Consider the following 22,648-nt stretch of genomic DNA (forward strand, 5'->3'; position numbering starts at 1 on the left):
AGAAGAACCTTTGGCACTTGGTGTTTAATGGAGTTGCAAATAGGTCGCAGCACGGCGTCCCCCATCTCCTGAAAACCTGAGCTGCTACTGTGTGGTTTAGAGACCACTCGTGAGGAGAGAGAATTGTCCTGCTCAATTTGTCTGCCAATATATTTGACTTTCCCGGGATGTGGGTCGCTACCAAGAAGCGGTTGGTAGCTACAGCCCATTCCCACACTCTCATGGCCTCTCTGCAAAGGGGGTATGATCTGGTCCCTCCTTGTTTGTTCAGATACCAAACCACCGACATGTTGTCTGTGTGGATGGCGATGATGCCCTGAGGAAGAAACTTGTGTAAGGCCTGTAGGGATAGAAGTACAGCCCTCATCTCCAACACGTTGATGTGGAGAAGAGCTTCGCCTGGAAGCCAGGAGCCCTGAACTAGCCTGCCCAGACAATGCCCCCCCCACCCTATCTGGGAGGCATCTGTCGTCAGGGTAACCACTGGAGAGGGAAGAACAAAGGGGTTTCCTTGATCCAGATTGGATGTCTGAAGCCACCAGCGAAGGTCCCTTTTGCATATATCCGTAATCATGATGTGATGATTGAGGGGAAGATCCTGAAAGGACCATTGCGTTGACAATAGCCACTGAAGAATCCTCATGTGCAATCTTGCCAGAGGGACTAAAAGAACCGTGGCAGACATTGAGCCTAGAACTTGTAGAACCATCCTGGCTGGGGCTTTGGATCTCGAGATCAGAGCTTGAACTTGGCCCTGTAAAGTTTGGATCCTTTCGGCAGGAAGAAAGACGCCAAGATCAATCTTGAGTCTATCTCTGCTCCTATGAACTTTATGCGTTGAGAGGGCAGCAAGACAGACTTTGACCAATTGAATGTAATCCCCAGGGTAATACCCAGGAGATGGTGGCTTTGAGGTTGTCCATTAGTAGATGCCTGGTGGTGGCAGTCAGGAGCCAGTCGTCCAGATAGGGAAACACTTGGAATCCAAGACTTCTCAGGTGAGCCGTCACTACTGCCAAACACTTGGTGAACACCCTGGGGCTGTGGTGAGACCAAAGGGCAGAGCGCAAAATTGGTAATGACTGACTCCCAGGCTGAAGCGCAGATACCTCCTGGACGCCTGATGTATCGGTATGTGATAATAGGCATCCTTGAGGTCTATGGAGCACATCCAAACATCCTTCTCCAACAATGGGAGAATGGATTGTAACGTGACCATTCGGAATTTGGATTTCGTGACGGATTGGTTCAGTCTGCTGAGATCCAATATTGGTCTCAGGTCCCCTGTCTTTTTTGGCACTAAAACGAACCTGGAGTAATTTCCTGATCCGATCTGGTCTGTGGGGACCGGTTGGATGACTCCTTTTTCTAGCAGCTTTAAAGCTTCTGCGGCTGCTATTGCCCTTTGACTGGGTGGTGGGTCCGGGATTCTTTTGGACGGTGGGGGCGAGAATGTGAATGGGATGGTGTAACCTCCGGCAATGATCCGAAGCACCCATCTGTCCTGAGTGATTGACTCCCAGGCTTTTAGGTGCTTGGCAAAACGACACCCGACTGGCTCCGGAGCAGCACAGCCGGGCAGTCCCTCATGACGTGTGGGAGGCTGAAGAGCCACGAAAGGACTCGCGGTCTCCAGAATTGCGGGGCCCTCTGCCACCTCTGGGACGGCGTCTCCCTGAAAAATTTCCCCGTCCTCTGCCTCTGGAAGGGGATTCTTCCTGCTGTTGGGAGAAAAACTTACGGGATTTGCGGAACCACATTTTCCCCCCTCCTTTAGCCTTGGGGTAAGGCCGAAAGGGAGTGGAATAATGGGCACCTACGGCAGATAAAGTTTTTCCCTCTTGTTCACAGCGGGTAAGGGTGTCTTTAACCTTGGGTCCAAACAAGGAGGACCCATCAAAGGGAGCGTCGGCGAAGGAAGACTTGAAGGCCTCCAGAACTGACACAAGCGGAGCCAGGCTTGTCTCCGTAGAGCCACGCCTGTGCCTGCCGCTCTACCCGCCCCTTCGGCCGCATAGGAAATGAGCCTCATGGACGAGTTAGAAATTGACGTAAGGATAGCCAACTGAGAGCTAACCGACTGGGCTAGCTGCTCAGGTAGGTTACCGAGAGGGAATCTGACAACTCCTTGACCAGATCCCTCTGAAGCCTGGTAAAATGTGCCAAATAATTCAGAGACCTTAAAGTAAAGGCCGCTGAAGTCAGGGTGCGCTTCCGCACCTGTCCATACTCCTAGACTCCTTATTAGGAGGATGGATGGACGTTGAAGCCTCTGCCACGCCCTGTTGTGTAGCAGATGCCACCACCATGGCATCTACAGCCACGCCTTTAGTGAGGAACTCCTTCTCGGGGAGCAGACAAAATTTATTTGGACGAGAAGGGACTGGTTCCACGGTATCTGGATGTTCCCACGCCCTCGACAAACTAAATCCAGAAGCTCATCAAGGGCGGAGACACCCAGGAGGCGGAGGGCTGAGCCCCAAAGGCCTTGAGGAGCACTGACTCGTCAGTAGAGGGGGGTTTGGATATCCAGCCGCCTCGTTGTTTGAGGATCTCTAAGATGTCTGCAAAGGAGACATCATCCGAGGACGACTGGGACCCCTCTGCATCATCCAGATCAGTGTCTGAAGTAATAGACTCGGGGGAGTCCACGTGCTTCCTCTTGCACGATCTCTTCCTTGGGGGTTCCTCCGAAGACAGCTCAGAAGAACCCTCAGGAGGGGAAGCCCCACTGGGGGTAACCTCAGGCCCCGGGGCTCCGCTGACTACGGACAGGGGAACTGCCAAAGACCCAGTCTCCACACCTAGGGAAGGTGCCGGTAAAGCCGGGGAGATGGCCGAAGAGGACTTGGCCAAGGCACTCCTCATGGCTCTGAAAGCCGGACCCCCAGAATCCTGGGAGTGTCCGGTCCCCGGAGCCGTGATAGTCGACGGAAGACCCGCAGCCGAAGCACCGAGGGGGAGGCTCGGAACCGAAAGCATAGGTCCCGAAACATCACCCCCGGGTCCAGCCGAAGACGTCCGCTTACCAAACTCGGACCCGAAGGCCCGGGTTGGAGTAAGAGTCGGAGCCGACCCTGAGATCTCCATCGGCTCCAACAGCACCTGCTCCGACGGAGCCGAAGCAGTCGGAGGAGGAATGGCAATGGGGTGGGCCAAGGTCATCGGCTCCGAAGCCAACTGGGTCGGAACCGAAACAAATTTTTGGAAGACTGGGGACCGAGAGGAAACAGAACGGGTCCGAGACGGCCTCTCCAACGGCCCCAAAGGGCTAGGGGACCGGCTCCGAGGCGACTCGATGAATATCGGCGCCGAGGGAATACACACACCAGTTTCCATCGGTGCCGAGATGGACTTCGGCGCCGAGGAGGAAGTGTCTGAGCGGGCAACCTTTGTCGGCTCCGAGAGCTGTGGAGCCGACGAAGATGACCCGCCTCTCGATGCCCCAGCTATCGGCTCCGAAGCCAGAGGAGTCGATACTGGTGGCATCGAGGCAGACCGTTCCGACCTCGGCTCCAAAGTCCTTGGAGCCGAAGGAGAGGCCTGCCTTTGTTTCTTAGCGATCGGATCCGACGGACTGGTCGGAGCCGACGCCCTTTTCTTTTTGGCCGGAGAAGGAGAGGATGCCAAAGCTTCTTCGAAAGAAGGTTTAATTAATCCCTTAAGAATTAATTTATTTTTCCTCTCCTGGAGGACCCTTGAGGAAAAAGCGTGACATACACTACATGATTCCTGTAAATGCTTTGCCCCTAAGCAATACACACATAGCGAGTGATCGTCCGTGATGGACATTTTGAAGCTACATTTTACACATTTCTTGAAGCCCGAAGGCCTAGGATTCTGTGACATTATAGAAATTTCAAAAGTAACTGTAAAGAACACTGGTGACACACCTAGAATAGGCTTACAGTTATCACTCGCAATACTCTGAGTTAGTCAAACACAGTACAAACTCTGACGATGTTATATAAGCAGGGTATGCATGTGTGCATGTATGCGGACAAACTAGATCTGGGGGACTGGTAGTGGTGCATCCTGGGATATAGTAAGCTCAGCCAATAAGAGACTTCGCTCTTTGGCATAAGCGTGCCGAGTCGGAGCCGAGGGATCGGCTCCGAACCCATCATTCAGAATGTAGGCGAGATAGGATCACATAACATCAAATATTTTTTAATTGGCCAATACACTTATCCTTTAAATGATTGAGAAAAGGGAGGTGGGACCTTCAATATATGAAACGATGTAATGGCTCAAGACCAGATGGTTTTATTTATTGAGACAACAGCAAACACTTGGAAGGCTTAATCTCAACATGACAATTTCATATTTATATAATATGTTACAAGATCAAATAATCCCTATATAAATGTCAGAAGTGAGAACAGTGGTCCTACCAAAGATCAAATGAGAGAGATTATCCCTGGCTGATTTCAGATGAATCTCCCTTTTGAATCCATTTATAAAAATATTACCTAAAATGCTATCAAACAGAAAAACTACTGCAGGTTTAAAATGATTTTTCCGTTATCTCTGGATATTTAATGAGTGAGTGTTTATGATTTCATTACATAATCTTAAGCTGTAACCAGAAAGTGTGTCTATAAAAGAGAGCTAAGCTATGGGTTATTGGTGGGGCCATCTTCTGTAATCTATGAATACCAGCAGGAAACAGAGCAGACTGTGATCACGCTACTTGATATCCAAAAATCTGATACAGTAAAATTAGAGCTTTTTATTTGAAACATTAAAGTAGAGAAAATTAGACCACAGATTCATTAACTACATAAAAGTGATGTACAAACATCCTATAGGTGAAATTCTAATCAATGGAGGAGAATCTAAACTGGGAAAAGTTAAGAAAGGCTCTAGACACTCCCTTTCACTACATTTATTTTTACCAGTGATTGAAGGGCTAGCACTAAAAGTAAGGGATACATGTAGTAACCTAAGACCATATGGATATGGCAAAATCTGGTTCACATTACATCTGGATGGCTGTATCCTTATAGCAGGGAAAAAAACAGAGGTCATCCTACCATACCTACTAGATAAATTTCAAAAATTTGCTAATGTATCAGGATCAACACATAAGAGAATGAAAGAGGGAGATGACACAATAAGGTAACAGGTGGGTTTACAAAAGTAGTACAGTACGCAATATATTTTGGAATTGTGGTAGGTCAAACCATTAAAAAACACTATTTATAAGTGCATTTCACAATAAAATCAAAGGGCTGACATACAGAGGTGGGGAAAATGTATTTTATTACAAACTGAATAAAAGCATTTATAGCAATGATAACATCTATAATCTTATACCTTCTGGCATCTTCCTATATTGATAGACTACCCAGGGTTGTAAGATTTATAGTACATAACAGAGTATGTTGTCAGTGGATAAGCAGAACATGGAACAGATAAAGATAGATTATTGGTAATTAGATATATGGAAACATGGGGTTTGCTAAGTATCACAACACAAGCACTACCGTGCAAGTTCACTCAATGGATATGGCTTAAAGAGGAATGATACCCAGAAGGGTTTAGTTTAGTTTCCAAAATATCTTCTAGGGGAAATGAAAACTGGTGATTTTAAAAAGTTTAGCAGGACTAGGAGAGCATTAATGGGACAACTGGGTGCATAATAGACTCTGGAGAAATGAAATATTCTCAGAGTTATCAGCTCACAGCTTAGAAAAGCATGGAAGTCAGTAACATCTTCAGATTGGGCACAATTAACCCCATATTATATAAAAACTAGAATGGTTGAACACAAATTTATAGCATTCCAGGAACGGCAATAATCATAGTGTTTACCGTTCTTAATGGCTTACATATCTAGAACTGCAAACCTGCTATAATTAAAATCGTAGCTCAATAGATAGGAAAAGGATATATGGTAACATGGTAAAAAGAGGAAAAAAATAAAACAAGTTAGCAAACAATGGGAGCAATTACAGAATAATTGCATTCTGCTGAGAAGATGGCATTAACCTGCATATGGGATCAAAAGATGCATATCACACATCTAAATCCTAGTGTATTATCCAAAAAAAGGAAGTTAAACACTGACAAATGTTGGTGATGTGGTTTAGCTCAGGCGGGGAAGAAACATGTTATGGAATTGTAAATGGAGTAACAGGGATGCCCTTAGCTTAAAGATACGTTGATGCAGTTGTTCAACAAGCGATATATTATTAATGCCATACTTGTAAAATAATGGAAAATGCCTCGCTGTAAGTTAAATTTTATATACAAAGAAATGTACAAAGATTTTTTTCAAACTAAATTCAGACTCAGACATTTCATACAGTTGGAACAGAGGGCCCAAATTGTTTTTGATTAATGCTTAAAATGTTTGTAAGTACTTTGTGACTTGCTGCTTATTGATGTTTATAATTTGCATTTTTAATATTTTGTTTGTAAGACTTTAAATGTGATACTTAAAGTAAATGTAGCATCATGAATCTTAGTAAAAAAGATATAAATTATGACTACAAAATAAATGGCCAAATCACAAAAACACATTCTTATTAAATACCTAGGGATAATGGTAAAAATCAGTTTTAATTTTGAGTAACATATACCTCCCCGAGTCGATAAGATATACTCTGTACTCTCCCTAATTTTGAATGGTATATGTAGCTAATCCATAGAATGGAAACTTGTACACTTCATACATGACTAATCTGACTCATTATTGAATTCTGTGCTGGATTTTATAGATTGTGCACCAGACACCTGAAACATATAAAGGTACAATGATTGCTTCCTCAAACAAAAATGTAAGGGATGTAAAACATGAACCATTTCAAAAGACTCAAGTACTTGTCATTACGTTCTGTTTCTAATAAGTTAATAAAGGGGACTTCTGCCTGGACTATAAGGCAATTTCTGAATGGATAATAATTAGATATCTATGCTTGAAACACTCTGCTAGGGGGACCTAGTGTTGGATCAGGGAAACAAATATTACAAATAAACATCAATAAATAAAAAGTATGGCAGCTACCTTATACAATAACTTCTAAAATGAACCTTCCCCATAAAACCAGAAGTCAGTCATAAACACACACATGCACACACACACACACACACACACACACACACACACACACACACACACACACACACACACACACACACACACACACACACACACACACACACACACACACAGACACACACACACACACACACACGCACACGCACACGCACACACACACACACACACACACACATATGCATAGAAAACATCTTGGAGGGTTACAGCTTGACAATTAAACCTATAAAGCTTTAAAGCTTTGCATTTATATAAAGCAGGGGGTGGATTTATTAAAACCAATAACTAAAGCAAGTTATAACATAAAGTAAAATATCAGGAAAAAAAGTTACTGTTGTATTTACCACATTATGCTTGGTTTATTCATTTCTGGTACTTTGGTCAGTTTGCTAAACTACTTCTGACGATGAAGAATCTCTTGATATGGTCATTTTTTGTCAAAAACAACAGTTCATTTATAATATCACTGAATTACATGAGGCCAACAACTTGGAACTCTATTTCCCACTTTGAATTGTGATGACATTTTTATTTATTGCCTTAATGGGGGAATAAGAAGCAATTAGTCGTATGGGCTCTGTATGTACAAGAGACCAGGTGGAAGGGAAGTAAGGCCAGGTGTATTGGAGGTGGGTTCAAATTCTTCTATCATGGTGTGGATGGGAGGCAAAATGGGGTAGGGGTTATTCTGAAGGAATGGTATACCAAAAGTGTTTTGGAGGTGAAAAGAGTGTCAGATAGAGTTATGTTTATGAAGCTGGAAATTGGTGGTGTAATGATGAATGTTGTTAGTGCTTATGCTCCGCAAGTTGAGTGTGCGATGGATGAGAAAGAAACATTTTGTAGTGAGTTGGATGAAGTGGTGATAACTGTACCCAAGAGTGAGAGAGTGGTGATCAGAGCAGATTTCAATGGGCATGTTGGTGAAGGGAACAGAGGGGATGAGGAAGTGATGGGTAGTATGGTGTTAAGGAAAGGAATGCAGAAGGTCAGATGGTAGTGGATTTTGCTAAAAGGAAGGACATGGCTGTGGTGAATACGTATTTTAACAAGAGGGAGGAGCATAGGGTGACATACAAGAGTGGAGGGAGATGCACACAGGTGGATTATATCCTATGCAGGAGGGCCAGCTTGAAGGAGATTGGAGACTGTAAAGTGGTGATGGGGGAAAGTGTAGTTAGGCAGTATAGAATGGTGGTCTGTAGAATGACATTGGTGATCAAGAAGAGGAGGAGGAGTGTGAGGGCAGCACTAAGGATGAAATGGTGGAAACTGAAAAAGGGTGATTGTGAGGTGGAGTTCAGGGAAGAGTTAAGACAGGCACTGGGTGGCAGTGAAGTGTTACCGAATAGCTGGGTAACTACAGCACAGCTAGTAAGGGAGACTGCTAGAAAGGTGCTTGGTGTGACATCTGGACAGAGGAAGGAGGACAAGGAGACCTGGTGGTGGAATGAGGAAGTACAGGATAGTATACGGAGAAAGAGGATGGCGAAGAAGTGGGATTGTCAGAGAGATGAAGAAAGTAGACAGGAGTATAAGGAGATGAGGTGCATGGTAAAGAGAGAGGTGGCAAAGGCTAAGGATAAGGTGTATGAAGAGTTTTATGAAAGGTTGGACACTAAGGAGGAAGAAAAGGACCTGTAACGATTGGCTAGACAGAGGGACCGAGCTAGGAAAGATGTGCAGCAGTTAAAGGTGATAGAGGATAATGAGGGAAACATACTCACAAGTGAGGAGAGTGTGTTGAGCAGATGGAAAGAGTACTTTGAGGGGTTGATGAATGAAAGGAATGAGAGCAAGAGAAGGCTGGATGATGTGGGGATATTGAACCAGGAAGCCCAATGGATTAGCAAGGAGGAAGTAAGGATAGCTATGAAGAGGATGAAGAATGGAAAGGCTGTTGGTCCAGATGACATACCTGTGGAAGCTTGGAGGTGTTTAGCAGAAATGGCAGTGGAAGTTTTAACCAGATTGTTTAATGAAATCTTGGAAAGTGAGAGGATGCCTGAGGAGTGGAGAAAAAGTGTTTTGGTACCGATTTTTAAGAATAAGGGTGATGTGCAGAGCTGTAGTAACTACAGAGGGATTAAATTGAGCAGTCACAGCATGAAGTTATGGGAAAGAGTAGTGGAAGCTAGGTTAAGAAGGGAGGTGATGATTAGTTATCAGCAGTATGGTTTCATGCCAGGAAGGAGCACTACAGATGTGATGTTTGCTCTGAGAGTGTTGATGGAGAATTACAGAGAAGGTCAGAAGGAGTTGCATTGTCTTTGTGGACTTAGAGAAAGCATATGACAGGGTGCTTAGAGAGGAGTTGTGGTATTGTATGAGCAAGTCGGGAGTGGCAGAGAAGTATGTAAGAGTGGTACAGGATATGTACAAGGGTAGTGTGACAGCGGTGAGATCTGCCGTGGGAGTGACAGATGCATTTAAGGTGGATGTGGGATTACATCAAGGATCAGCTCTGAGTCCTTTCTTATTTGCACTGTTGATGGACAGATTGACAGACAAGATCAGACAGGAGTCCCCGTGGACTATGATGTTTGCAGATGACATTGTGATATGTAGTGAGAGTAGTGAACAGGTTGAGGAGACCCTGGAGAGGTAGAGATATGCTCTAGAGAGGAGAGGAATGAAGGTCAGCTGGACTAAGATGGAATATATGTGTGTGAATGAAAGGGAGGATAGAGGAATGGTGAGGATGCAGGGAGTAGAGTTGGTGAAGGTGGATGAGTTTAAATACTTGGGCTCAACAGTTCAGACTAATGGCGAGTGTGGAAGAGAGGTGAAGCAGAGAGTACAGGCAGTGTGGAGTGGGTGAAGAAGAGTGTCAGGAGTGATTTGTGACAGACGAGTACCAGTAAGAGTGAAAGGGAAGGTCTAAAAAGGGTAGTGAGACCAGCTATGTTATATGGTTTGGAGACAGTGGCATTGACAAAAAGGCAGGAGTCAGAGCTGGATGTGGCAGAGTTAAAGATGTTAAGATTTGCACTGGGTGTGACGAGGGTAGACAGGATTAGAAATAAGTATATTAGCGGGTCAGCCCAGGTTGGACAGTTTGGAGACAAAGCCAGAGAGGCGAGATTGCGTTGGTTTGGACATGTGCTGAAGAGGGATGTTGGGTATATTGGCAAAAGGATGCTAAGGATAAAGCTGCCAGGTAAGAGGAAAAGAGGAAGGCCTAAGAGAAGGTTTATGGATGTGGTTAGAGCGGACATGCAGGTGGTTGGTGCGACAAAGCAAGATGCAGAGGACAGGAAGAAATGGAAACAGGTGATCCACTGTGGCGACCCCTAACCGGGAAAAGATGAAAGAAGAAGAAGAAGAAATCATATGGGGTCTGAGGAAAGGGGTTGGCCCTGGGTTACATTTGTAACACCAAAATGAGATTACCCCGAACAAAAAAGGCTGAAACTGAAAATGCCAAAGAGACCACAATACAGCGGGGATTGTCATTTCCCCTTTCCCCACTGTAAAACAATTATGGAGTTGATATATATAATAAGCAGGGAGTGCCCCCCCCCACACATAGAATGTGAGCCAAGTTTTTCAGGAATGTGAGTATCGACCTTTTGTGTTCACCATAATGCCGTTTTGCATTACAAATGTTTTCTGTTTTTGCTTCATAAAATTCTTTTTTCCTCTTGATGTTTCATTTAGAAGAAATGGTATTCATACTGTGATTACCTTTAGATCATATTACTGATCTATCTTTTATACAAATGATTCATTTACATGGCAAATGTGTCTTTTAAAGTATTTTAAAACATAACGCCTATTTAGTAACATATCTGTTTATATTTCTGATGTTAACTTTATCCCTTATAAGCAACTCACCTTTTTCTATTGCCTTGATGACAGCTTTACTAGAAAAGTTTACCCAGACTCTGACACAACTTGCTGTGAGAGAAAGAGTAATCTGTTTTTGCTTTCTTGCCTTCTTCTGTTTTGTATATTGTGATTCATTTTCTTTATGCTGTGTTGTACTTGTATTCTGCTTTTAACTGCATGTTTAAAGTAGGAAAGAGATCACAGCTGTGTCTCTTGTGAGTTACACAAAAATTTAATTTTTTCCCAACCCTTCCACCTTGGTGCTGTTGTGTTTTTAAACTCAACTGTCTTTCTAGTCACCTACCCCTTATGTTAATTTGACCCCATATCTCCTTCCCTTTTCTCTTTCATTTGCTATTGTTAGGAAGCACAGAATTATCACTTTGTGAAATCAATCTTCTTCAACTATTTACATTTTTTGGCCATCCCACTGTATTCCATAGAAGCAGAATACAAAGTGCCCACCCCTTCCAATCTATCTTGCACTTTTAAAATTAGTGGCTATTCACTTAGACAGCTAAAGCTCAAGTTAGCCCCTCTTTTATCTAACTATTTAGTGCACACTACAGCTCTTAGGATATTAACCCATTTTTTCCATCTTACCGTTAAGATCTGCAACATCTACTCCAAGACCACCGATTTCTGCAGAGCCCACACTTTACCTCTCAGTAGTCATTTTGGGATTAGTGCTTTTGTTTTGCTCATGGTGAGAGAAGAAGCATAAGAACATTATTTCCTGGGGACTGATGGTCACTTGAAAGCTTAATAATTGGTCATAGGTGCCAGTTTGGAATTTGTGTTTATATTTTATTCCTGGTGAGAGAAGGAGCAGCCTGCATATTTTCCTGCCTCTTTCTGTTTGGGAAGTGAGTGTCTGTGCTTGATCTTCCTGATTGGTCAGGTTGCTAATCAAGGCATCTACCAAGAAAAGGCTACAACAAGCCTACAGACTCTTACGTCATCTGGGACATTACTGTGGATCACCAATCACTCTGTGGTCTGCTTCTCATCTTGGGATTGGCGCTATTGTTTTGCTTCTGGTGAGAAAAGAAGCAAAGGAGCACTGTATTCCAGAAAAGTGAAGCTGTGGTGAGACCAACACTAGTAGTAGTCAGGCAGCAGCCATTCAGGTGACTCCCTTCATTTAATCATTCTTGACAAGCTAATTATTTCTTTTCAGTAAGTACTGCTTGATTTGCTTCTAGCTTCAGAAGATCTGCCTAAATGCTTTATCCATAAATCATCAGGTTCTACTTATTAGTTTACCTTCAAGTGTTTTGAAGTGCCCTGTATAATCACAGACAACTTGAATTTACATTTTTCCATAAAAGCACCGTTAAAATTTCACCAGTGCCTAGTTACACATGGGAGAACTAGTTTGCAATGACAAGCACAGCCCCCAGAGTTGCAAACCAGGAAATCCTGGCATTACTTTATATTTTCATTCTGTCTAATTAATAAAAAAGTGTCTGTTGCCATGGATATGAACTTTCCAAATACCTCTGTTACCAGCTTGGTGGATATGGACATCCTGAGGCAATGCAGAAATTGCCCCATGTTTACTGACAACCAGCAAATTTTCAAACAAACTGATATGGTATGTGAGAGATGTATATACACAATATCACTGGAGGCAAAGCTCTCACATAAAAGCACTCCTAATGTCAGTAAGGTTGCCAGTAGTACAAACTCTGCACCCATCACATGCAGTTCAAAGCAGACACACAGAAACACATATGCTGAGACACTTGCACGTAACCTTTCTAAACCCCAAAAACCTCCTGGATGAAGTACACATAAATACCCTCAGCAACCCCAAATGCAGTCTTTCAAAACAGAACTCACATCAGCACATGCAGCCACATCTCATGAAGCATCTACTTCTAAGCCTATAAGGCAAGCCAGCACAGAATCCAACATTCTAGTCATTGGAGACGCCATTTTGAGACACACTGATACCCCTATCACCAGGCTGAGTAAAAAGAAAGTCATTATCAGTTGCTTATCAGGGGCCAGGATCCACCACATTATACACACACACACACACACACACACACACACACACACACACACACACACACACACGCACACACACACACACACACACACACGCACACACACACACACACACACACACACATACACACACACACACACACACACACACACACACACACACACACACACACACACACACACACACACACACACACACACACACACACACACACACACACACACACACACACACACACACAGTCATTGGACAAGAAGTATCACTATGCCTCAGTCATACTCCATGTGGATGTGAACGACCTGAGATGTACCTCCCTAGACTATATGAAGAGAGACATCATGAAGCTATGGAATATGTGTCCCAGACTGGTATGAGCATAGCATTGAGCAGCATTTTACTTTCTCCAAGGATGATGCCACAATATGAACAAAATATGAGTGACTTTAATAATTAGCATAATTTCTGGTGTCATTCTAAGGGAAGTGTAGTGTAATATTTGTCAGCATGGAAGGAGATGGTCAACAGACCATGCTGCTTTGCCAGGGGTGATGTGCACCTCTCCCCTCTAGGCTTTCAAATATTAGCCAAAACATTGTCCTCCCCCATAGTGCCTTTTTTGTAATGCCAAACTGAAAATACTTCTGATATAGCAAATCAAAACCTAGAAAAATCTAAAGGTGTTATTGCTTAATGCTAGGAGTCTAAACAAATAGCTCCAATTCCTAGACGTTCTCTTCACCCTAGAGAATGCTGAAGTCTGTGTGGTCACTGAAACATGGTTTAAAGCTGTGGAGAGCACATCAACAGTGCAAGGTTATAATGCCTCCCTCACATTTAGATTAACTACTAGTAAGACACAAACAGGGACTAAAGGTGGAGGTGTCTTGATTTGCATCAAAAATAAACATACCTCAAGGCTAGTCAAACAGGATAATACACTTGAGCTTCCCCACATTCAAATCACCATAGGCAACATCCAATACAACTTCCTTGCAAGCTAGAGGCCCCCTTTAATGACCCAGGTAACCCATAACATGTATTTAAATTTATTAGAAACACTCACCATCCATCCCAATACCATATTTATTGGTGACTTTAATTTCCCACTGTTAACTGGAAATCCTATAAGACACCAAACGTATAGGCACAGAGATTCCTGGATTTTGTAAAGACAAACTCCATGGATCAGATTGTCAATACACTAAGAAGGGCTGCAACCATACTGCAGCTGGTCCTCACTTATATGGGAGACTGCTGCACACCCCCTAGTGTAATGTCTTCTCTGGTAAGTTCAGACCACAAAATGGTCTCTTTCGAGATAACAATAAAACCTGGAACCCCAGCTAACTCTGGAATATTCAGGAACTACTCTAAGGCTAACTTCCTACTGTTAACTATTAACCTGGCAAAATTTCAAGCTCCCATAAACCCTGAGAACACTATTGCCTATGCAGAACTGTTCACAAAAAACCTATACAAGCATGTTAATAGCTGCAGAGAGGCAGTTGTACCTACTAGGAAGAGGTACAGAATTAACTAAAAAGCAAGCCACACTGGTGGAATCACAACATCAATAGGGTCTATAACAGAAGGAAGAAAACCATGGCAAAAATTAGGAGGCACAGCAACCAGTGGGATACAACCACTCTCATCAAACTAATCAAACAACCCAGAGAACAAAAAGTCTACCACAGCCAAACTTTCGGTAAATGTGGCCTCCCAGGCAAAGGACAACTACATGGCATTCTTTAGCTATGTCCACAACCTCAATGGCAATACACAACTGTGTGCAGAGCTCATTATGAATGGAGCTACCAACAATGAGCCAGAATATACAGCAAACCTACTGTCTGACAAATTCAGCTCCAGCTTTACCCTTCTCTCTCCATCAAACTTCCCATAGGAAATACCAAATATAATTCCCACTGCCATCACTAAGGAACAGATCCTCAAGGCTCTATCTAAGGTCACAAACACTGCATCAATGGGCCCAGGTAATATCCCAGGATGCCTTCTAAATAGCATGAAACATGATCTATTAGGAGCTCTGGAATTGCTATTTAACTTTAACCTCCAAACAGACTTCCTGCCTCATAAATGGAGAACAGCAACAGTCATCCTTTTGCCAAAGGTGGGCCATCTAAAGACCCTGGAAACTACAGATCCATAAGTCTCACTAATCTCATATGTAAAGCCATGGAAATGATAACTAATGGCGTAGGAAACCTCCAGAAACTGGAACCATCCAATTTGGTTTTATTAAGGCAAATCATGTCTACTCAACCTGGCTGACTTTTTTGAGAAGATCACCAAAGCAATGGATGAGGGCAAAACTGTTCACACTGTCTACCTTGACCTGGCCAATGCATTTGACACAACTGCCCACTCAGGCATTGTTAACAACTTGAATAGGTTAGGTACAAACCCTTATGTCACCCAGTGGATAGTCAAATGGCTCACAGACAAGACCCAGAAAGTTAGAATTTGGGAGTCCACCTCTACGAAGAGGCCAGTCACAAGCAGAGTTGCTCAGGGATCGGTCCTGGGATCACTCCTTTTTTACATTTACTTCTGTGAAATCAAGTTCAAAATCAATGGCTTCTGGTTGACTAAGTTTTCAGATGATTGTAAATTAGGAGCTATTATTGAATTGCCCAGTGACACACATGTTCTTCAGGAAGGGCTGACACAGACCAACAACTGGTGCCAAAAGCCATGGACTAAAACTAAATGTTAAGAAATGCATAATAATATCCTTCAGGAAGTCATCCACCCCTGGAAACTATCATAGTGATAACACACCCTTAAGAGTTGACTCAGTAGTCAGGGTCTTGGGGATACACATAGATAGTTGTTGTGTCTTTCGGCTTTTCCCAGTTAGGGGTCGCCACAGCAGAACTCCGGTCTGCTAATGATTGGCAGTAGATTTTTACGTGCCGAGCTGCCGGCCCTGACGCACAACCTTCAATGAAGGTACGCCCATTTACGCAAGTCTCCACACAGAAGACGCTCTAGCTGAGAATCGAACAGGACAACGTCTTACTGTGAGGCGACAACGCTACCGCAGCACCACCACCGCAGTAATGGAATACACATAGATAGTAATCGAGCCTTTAAAAATCATGCATCTACAGTAGCGAGGAAATCATTCTCTGATGTGCAACTTATAAACAAAGGTATGGCATTAATGTCCAAATTGTATTCAGCATTCATTAGACCTATCATGAGTACATTTGGTATGTACCTAACCAGGCATATCCAACAACTGGACTATCTACAGAGGTTCCTTATTAAAAGGATACAGGGGGTAAGTAACATGTCCTATGCAGACATTCTGTCTACTAAAAACTGTTGAGGGGAGATCCATGCCTGGCATACAAGGCATTGTCAGACCCCACTCTGATGGAACTCCTGCATATCTGTGAAACAAACAGCACCAGAATTACTTATTCTAAAGACTTAAACCTTGCCTGTGATATAAAGAGGACCTGCTGGAGAGACAAGTATGTATCCCAGAGACTACCCCTTCTCTGCAACAGGCTCCCCATCCACGTGAAGCAGAATTCTTCCATAACCCAATTCAAGTGTAACTTGGACAATTGGATGGGGACATGGAATTCATCCCTGTTTTGGCTTTTATGTCTCTAATGGACACAGGGAGCATGTAAATGGTTCATCTCCCAGACCCCTGCTTGTAACTGTTTAAACTCCCAAGCCCTTGTTTACACTTATCAAGGGTACTAAAACTTGTCAGAGATTTGGGATGCATGGCTAGCCTTAAAAACGCCATTAGCCTAGTAAAAACTTAGGAACCTATGAATCTATAGCAGATCTTATTAATATTCCCCAGGAAATTATAAAAACTGGTCTTAATGAAGTGACAAGCTTTTGAGAAAAATAAATATTCAAATTAAAAAGAAAGAACACTATGGTTCCCAAATAATGAAATATTATAAGATAAGGGAAAATATTGTTCAGGAAACCTAAACTAACAAAGACAAACAAAAGCAACCAACATTAGCAGTTGAAGCAGAAACACAAAGCACCTCCTTAAAGACAGAGATCTGAACCGAGGAAAATATTGTCCTAACTTAGGAAAAGATTGCCAGTCCAGCTGACAAGCTTAGAGAAAGAAAAACAAAAGGAGAGATCCTGAAAACTTATTGAAAATGAATATTATAAGAAGAAAGTGTTAATGAAAAAAGCATATTTACTGAGTCAATGTTCCTTAGTTTTCAAAAATATAAGGAAGATTCACCTACCAAACACCCTGAGTGATCACTCCCCTTTAAAAGTGCTTAGGTTCACTCCCCATTTCTCAAACCCTCCTAGACTTGTCACTTGTCGCAAACTCTCTAACTTACATCCAGAAACTTTTAATGCCCTCCTCTCTAAAGTAAACTGGAAATTTCTTACCCAACTCCCACTAGAAGAAGTAGTCCTAGCTTTCAACTCCACCTTCCTTAGCATCTTAGACTCACTTGCTCCCACTCGCAAATTCCAAATGAAGTCCATCATATCTCCGTGTATTTCAAAAGCCACTTGTACCCTTATGACTAGAGACAAATTATGGAAAAAAATGATCACAAACTAAGCTCCCTGTAGACTTGCAAAAATATAAAGAACTCAGAAATATGACAAAAAAACACATAACCAAATATAAAAAGGACTTCTATAACAAACCTCCCACAGCCCTAAAATCTAATCCTAAAAAATTCTGGAACTTTATTAACCAAATATTACATCCCTGTAATCTTACCTCCCCCAATCCATGCCCAGACAAGACGCCTGAAGAAACTGCCACTATCTTCAATACCTATTTAATCGATTCAATATCTAAGCTACTGAACCCTAACCTAAACTCCTCTACTACTAACATCTCCAACTTTTCTGAACCTAATCCTAATAATATCTCCTCAAATACCTTCTCCCTCATACCTGTACCTACTAACTATGTCAAAACTCTACTCTCTAAATTAAAACCATGCTCAGCATCTGCTGACAATCTTCTTTCCACTTTTTTTCTACTAGCAGCTGACTCTCTTGCTCTCCCTGTATCTATCCTAATCAATCGCTCTATCTCTGAATCTAAAGTCCCTTCCATCTGGAAACAATGCTACACTCTACCTATACACAAAGGAGGTAACTCCTCTGATATCTCCAACTTTAGACCTATCGCTATCCTCTCTCTAAAGTACTAGAAAAATGCATTCATTAACAAGTTATGCAGTATCTAATACAGGAAAATCTGCTTACACCCACTCAACACAGCTTCAGACCCAAACATAACACCACTACAACTCTATTATCCTTCCTCAACACAGTCTCTATAGCCATGGATGACCATAAACTTATTTTTTGCCTCTTCTTGGACCTCTCAAAAGTTTTTGACACTGTCTCACACTTACTTCTGCTGCACAAACTGCATAACCTCAACATCTCCTCTGATACTGTTGCATGGTTCTCCAGCTACCTCACTGATAGATCTCAATCAGTGAGATGGCACTCTGCATTCTCCCCTCCTCTCCCTGTAAAAATGGGTGTACCTCAAAGGTCTATCCTAGGGCCTTTACTTTTTAATATCTTTACTAATCAGCTCTGTACCTCCTGTCCTCAGTCATCTTTAGTGCAGTACGCAGATGACTCTACAGTCATTACCACAGCCACTCTCCCTCTAAGCTCTTCTCAGCTACTCAGGCATCTTTTAACTTAGTTGAAACATGGCTCTTCAACAACCAGCTCTTCCTTAACCCTAAAAAAACAAAGCTGTTACTCTTTCTACCTAAAAAGTTCAACAATATTAAACCCTCCTTCTCTATACAGTCCCATAATAATACTCCCATTCAGGTAGAATACAGCACTAAGCTCTTAGGCACAACCATCGACGATCAATTTAAATTTGACTTGCATGTTAATAACTGTATCAAAACGACTCATTAAAAACTATAACTCCTTTACCATAACAAGAATTTCCTTACCTCTGAACCCAAGATTACTCTCTCACTTACCTTCTACCCAGCCTAATGTACAATTCTCAAATTCTCACAAATCTTAACTCAGCACTCCTGACCAAACTCGAATCTACTTACAACAACAAAGTTGCTAGATTTGCTGCTCAACAAACCTACAAATCCCATCACTGTCTCTCTCTAAAACACCTAAACTGGCTTGAATTACCCCACCAGCTTCTTCTCTCTCAGTTCCAGATCATCCATGCTATCATATACCAGCCTCCCTACTGCCCAGCACTATCACCTCTCATCTCCCATTATTCTCCCTCCAGACCTCTCCGAAGCTCTAACCAAGATCTACTACAAATCTACTAAATCAGGTCTAACTTTGGACGCAACATGTACAGCTATAACTAGAAATCAAGACCCTTACACATCCTAAAGAATTTAAGACAGCCACCAAAGAGCACTTTAAAAGTCATTGGTTCTGCCACTGCACTCTCCCTCCTTAACATCCCCTACTTCTCATACCATTATCTACGTTTTGCCCTTAACTCACTCTTCTCACTAGCTCTCTCTAATCTTCCTTGATGACTCTTTCTACTGTCTTTTAAAAATCTATTAAGCAAATCGCCTCAGAGAAACATTCTATTGTAATTGTCGTCATGCAACTACATTATGATAAAACTAGGTTTTTGTAACCACTTACCCCCAAAATTATATTCATCTTAATGACATATTTCTTTTTATACATCTTGAAATAGTTTTGCTATACTCCTGATTATTGACACTGTATAACATTGTTTTCCTACTCAATGCCTTGTAATAATCCTGCAACATTGTTGTTTAATGCTAATTTATAATGAAAATTGTTTAAAATGTTGGAGCTTTTCTCCCCGGGCCTCTGCTGTAAAAGGGCTCTTCAGCTCATTCGGACAATCCTGGTCAACAAATGTAAAATAAATAAAATAAAATAAAACTTTAGCATGACCAGAAAGCTGAGATGATTGGTTTAAAATTAACAAAGTCATTTGATAGAAGAAATTTTCAATGGAGAAGTTTAAAACTTCCACACAAACATAGCAACATGACCCAAAACAATAAAAAAGTCTTGGAAATGACAAAATCACTGCGTGTATCATTAACAGGCACACATTTTGTTCTGCGCAGTATATTTTGCAAGTATTTTGCATATGCATTAGTACAATAATATATTTGAAAGAGCAAACTGGTAGTTCTGAATATTTAAACAATCAGTGACGGAGAATGAATACAGAAAAGAGACATTCATGCAGTTATTTAGAGAAAACAGAAAACACAGTCTCCTAAAGTCCAAATGGGTCCCAAACGTATAGAAATAAATCCAAAACCAAAGAAAACCAGGGACTCGTCCATCTCACTGAGCTTTAATGAAAGTAGAAAATAATAAAACGACAAAGGTTTCAAGTTTAAAAGCAAGTCTTCTTCAGTGTTTAAACAATGCAAAAGCTACATACAGCTCATTTTATATTATTTGCCAGCATCATAAAGAGTCAATTATTCAATTAACAAGGACAACATTTAAAGACACAACACTGAGAAACACATTTAAAATGCAATTGCATAACGCCCTGTGAAATTAAAAAGATATGCATGTATAAAAAATGGTATACATATATAAAAACAAATTATTGTTATGATAAAAACTCCCTTCTAGACATTAATATAGGTTTTATACTAGTTTTTGTATTCAGACCAGGGGGTCTATCTGCCCTCAAGTAATTAATCCACCTGTACTCTGCCATTTCAGATGTAGTGCCTAAGTCACCAGCCCTTAAGTTATAATAAACCTTCTGTATCACTCTAAACTTAAATGTATGTTCTTTTGCACTCATTTCAATATTTTTAAATAATGCATTGCTCTCAATCTTACTTCTTATCTCTGATGAGTGTGACTGTATCCTTTCTTTCAATTTCTGATTGATTATACCAATATAAAAAGTCACATTTAACACAATTAGCTAAATATACTAGATTATCAGAAGACCATGCCACAAAAGTAGTAAAGTGAAAGCTACATCTAGTTATAGGGAGTACAAAGGTGGTCTCAGCATTAATATAACTACAAATTGAACAATTGTAACAAGGGACAGTACCCTTAGTATTACATTACGTACACACATTTCATCTTTCCTAAAGTCTTTATAGCATAGCTGTGATTTTAAGCTTTTCTGATTACTAAAAGTAAAAGATGGAGCAGGCCCTAAATGTTCTTTAATATCAAGGTTAGATAACAAAATTGACCAATTCTTAAAAATTATATCAGTAATTTTAGTACTGTGTTGATTGTATTTCATATACCTTGCTGATTTAGTAGCATGCTTATTACCCTGAGGTACAGAACTTCTATAAGAAAATAAGGGTTTAGCAAAAGTATCTCTTTGAACAAGAATATTTTGTTTAGTTCTATCAATCAATGTTTTATTATAACCTCTACCTTGCAATTCCTTAGTCATATTAGAGAGTTCAGTAATAAATTGCTCATTATTAGTATTTAACCTGCTGGCTCTAACAAATTGATTTTTAGTGACACTCATATATATATATATATATATATATATATATATATATATATATATATATATAAAATGCATACTGTCATAGTGTAAAAACCTAGTGGTACGGATATGTTTCCTGTGTATAGTAATGTCTGTCTTACCATCATTGCATGACAGAGTTAACATCTAGGAAATTAATAGTAAGTCAGTCATATTCTGTAATTCAGCCACAAATAACTCTAATTGAACATCGATACCACTCCAGACTAAAAAGATGTCATCCAGAAAAATGAACGTAGTAGTCTAGATATTGGTTCCTGAGTTTTTAACGAAATGAAGTAGACCCATATATGTATATATATATATATATATATATATATATATATATATATATATATATAGATATATAGATATATAGATATAGATATATAGATATATATATTTAGATATATATGTATATATATATCTATATTTATATATATATATATATATATGGGTCTACTTCATTTTGTTGAAAACTCATTTCACTAAAAGTCAGTTTCCTGCAACCAATTCACTGAAAGCTCACTTCACTGAAAACTCATTTCACTGAAACTCATTTTGTTGAAAGTTATATATGGACTTTTCCTCAATGTAGTGTGATCCTGCAAATAGTATATAAAGTAAGTGGGTGTGTAAATGTTTTAAAGCATACATATCGATACTTACAAGTGGAATGAATAACTCTTTCCAGAAGACAACATATAACCAAACTATGTGGGGGGGGCTTTGCCCCCCACACCTCCCTCACCACCCTTAATATATATATATATATATATATCTATATATATATATATATATATCTATATATATATATATATATATATATATATATATTGACTCCAGGATCGCACTACAGTGGGGAAAAAGCCATATATAACTTTCAACTAAATGAGTTTCAGTGAAATGTGTTTTCAGTGAAGTGAGCTTTCAGTGAATTTATCCCAGTCATTTGAGTTTCAAAGAAATGAGTTTTCAACGAAATGAAGTAGACCCATATATATATATATATATATATATATATATATATATATATATATATATATATATATATATATATCTATATATATATAGATATCCCTTCCCAGTAGGGAAGAACAAGATTAGCATAAGTATTAGCAACTGGGGTGCCCATAGCAACCCTTTATTAAATATAAAGACATTATTGGTCAGGACTATATCTAGCATACAACATAATATTTCAGTCTTA

The sequence above is a fragment of the Protopterus annectens genome, chromosome 7.part0 (genome assembly GCF_019279795.1).
Source record: "Protopterus annectens isolate FY-2018-M chromosome 7.part0, PAN1.0, whole genome shotgun sequence".
Lineage (NCBI taxonomy): Eukaryota > Metazoa > Chordata > Ceratodontiformes > Protopteridae > Protopterus > Protopterus annectens.